Raw genomic sequence first — 2,913 nt, 5'->3', positions numbered from 1 at the left:
CTGTTTTGTGCCTTTATTATGGTGGAGGTTACATGGCTGAATGCATTTGTCAAAACAAATAGAGCTGTACGCTTTTAAAAAATTAAATACATTCTCTGGAATTTTACTCTGTGTAAATTATAGTGCAATGTAAATTTTAAAAATTTAAAAGAATTAAAAATGGAGTGAAGGTTGCCATATATCCTAGAATATATTCATATATATTTTTGGACTATTATTTCTCCCAGGCTGCAATCTGCATGTTAACCATATCACGGTATTTTTCCCGGCAGCTGACTGTGATGCCCCACTGGCCTCTGCCTTGCCTAGGTCATCCTTCAGCAGCTCCTCAGAGCTGTCCAGCAGCCACGGCCCTGGGTTTTCGAGGCTCAATCGAAGAGATGGTGAGTCTGCCTTTTGCCTTGTATTGCTCCTTGGTGACTCTCATTGGATTTTCATTTAACGACATAATTATAATTGATTAATACTTTGCAGAAGGAAGTAAAATTCCGAATAAGCGTATTTGTTCACATTTGAAACTCCAAGAATTTATTTGACAGGAATAAATTGATTACTTCGGCTTCCTGGTCCTGCCGGGTCTCCCTTGGTACAATCTTTGTGTGCCTTGAATGAGTCACACCTGACTTTGTCAGTGTTTGAACTCTTTGTATACCCCTTGCAATATCTGATTATTATTTGTGAAAGGCCTTAGATTCTGCCATGTCCTTTTTTTTTTTTTTTACCTTGGATTCTTTTTTTCTGCCACAGTATACATTTTGTTGTCCCAGATTATTTAATTATTCCTATTTGGATGAGAAAATAGGCAAAGTAAAGAAGCGTTTAAAAAGATTTTTATTGTGTTTTAACTGCAATTCTTAGTTTATTTCTTATTATGGTGGACTTGATTCTCTCTTTAGCATCTACTATAGAGAAGTAAGCATGTGATGGTTTATTCATGCTCCACTGTGACGATTCCATTCATAGTTGTAAACATATCTCGTGAGGACTGTGTTTCTTTTACATATGCTTTAGCAGAAGTGCAGAAAATTGAATGTGGTCTTGCTGTGTAAATTAGAGGGAACTTTAAACACCAAATATATCGTGACAGGGAATCATCCTGGCATTTTCTGAGCATAAACTCAGGTGGAATGTCTTTGAATAAATTCTCAGAGGAAATTAAATTTACACTATTAATAAAATGTATTTGTAGGCGTATATTAAAAACTGTATTTTATGTAATTATGCATTCTTGTTTTCTTATTGCCCTTGTTCTTTTTTTTTTTTTTTTTTTTGAGATGGAGTCTCACTCTGTCACCCAGGCTGGAGTGCAGTGGCATGATCTCGGCTCACTGCAAGCTCCGCCTCCCGGGTTCACGCCGTTCTCCTGCCTCAGCCTCCCGAGTAGCTGGGACTACAGGCGCCCGCCGCCACGCCCGGCTAATTTTTCATGTATTTTTTTTTTAAGTAGAGATGGGGTTTCACCGTGTTAGCCAAGATGGTCTCGATCTCCTGACCTCGTGATCCACCCTCTTCAGCCTCCCAAAGTGCTGGGATTACAGGCGTGAGCCACCGTGTCCAGCCTCTATTTTTTTTTTTTTTTAAACTCCCTGTTGCATTTCTTGGTGTTTTCTGTATTTAAGCACATTTAGTGCATTATACATTGGACCAAATAAATATGTTCTGGCATTTGTTATAGGCAGTATGGTTATGAAGCATGAGCAACTTAAGTTTTCATTTTTCTTTTTATTTTTCTTAAGTCTGTGATTTCGTTTGTTGCAGAGATTTGGGCTCTGTTTTGTTACTTTAGATTTTATTCCTGCAGAGACTCAGTGGATGGTCTTTATTTTTGGAACAGTGACTAAGCCTGGGCACAGGGGATAAGGGAAAACAAGGGTAGTCTCAAGCCATAGCTCTTCTTGATGTCAAATCATATTTTGTCCTGAAGTACATGACTATGGCATTCTTTATCATAGGGATCGTTTTTATTCTTAGTTCATGTTCCTGTAATTCATCATGCAAAAAAGCATGATATCAATCTTAATAAAATTTATTTTCATGTTAATGAAGTTAGGAAAACAGGTCTATTTTATTACTTTAGCTAGCTACCAACTGAGTTTATTACAAATTCATTGCTGTTGCTTTTTTTAATTGGTTTTGACTTTTTTCTTCTCCCTCATGGTAGCCTACAGTATTCATCAACGGAGTTCCAAATTGGGAGTGATTTATTGAAGGCTATAGATTATCTCTAGTGTTTTAATATCCTTTATTAGTTTCAGAATGGTCTATGGAAGAGTGACTGAACAAATGTTCTGATCATAAATAATTAAACTAACAAATAATGACCCCCGTCTCAGACGTTAAAGCCTTTCTCCAGTGGTGTGTCAAGATCTCAGAACTGAAAATTAGCAGGCAGAAAACAAGGAGTTTCCCAGTTGTGCAGCCCAGTGCCTTGTACCAATGTGATGGGAAGATGCCATGGTAACAGCTGAAGCCTTGGCCTGAGGGGTGAGAGGGGAAGAAGGTAGCTATGCATCCCGTCTGGCCCAGTGTAAGGGATCAAAATGGACTTTTTGGAGGTGTCTTTCTTCATGCCTCTTGGATGCCACACGTACACTAGTTCTTCCATGAGGAACCCATAGGCCAAACAAGTTAATGCACTTTTATAAGGAACTTATTTAATTCCCTTTAATGGGGAAGACTCAATTTTTCCACCAAAGGTTTCATAAGTTATGAAGTATAATCCAGAATTACTTTCAACTTGCAAAAATGCACTATCATGAATATTGCACAGATGGGATTGTAACTAATTGAATATGTTTTTGCTTTCCACATCTTCATAGTTAGAATTTCAGTACAGCCTCTAACATGGTATTGGTTAGTTTGAGGGTAAAGTGACCTGCTGTAATTCTTTTTTTTTTTTTTTTTTTTTTTTTT

At 37.5% G+C, this 2,913-nt stretch overlaps 1 protein-coding gene across 2 annotated transcripts in view; it reads left to right on the top strand.

Annotated features, from left to right (window-relative positions):
* Nucleotides 1-275: 275 nt before the first annotated feature.
* CNTNAP3 (contactin associated protein-like 3) overlaps nt 276-2,913 on the top strand; it is a 229,914-nt gene continuing 227,276 nt past the window's right edge. For both annotated transcript variants that reach the window (XM_011968882.1, XM_011968883.1), the window contains exon 1: nt 276-383. The gene's annotated coding sequence lies outside the window, so the exon portion shown is untranslated. The remainder of the gene's footprint in view (nt 384-2,913) is intronic.

Source organism: Mandrillus leucophaeus, unplaced genomic scaffold (assembly GCF_000951045.1).
Source record: "Mandrillus leucophaeus isolate KB7577 unplaced genomic scaffold, Mleu.le_1.0 Scaffold862, whole genome shotgun sequence".
NCBI classification, from domain to species: domain Eukaryota; kingdom Metazoa; phylum Chordata; class Mammalia; order Primates; family Cercopithecidae; genus Mandrillus; species Mandrillus leucophaeus.
This window is presented reverse-complemented; position numbering and strand designations above follow the sequence as displayed.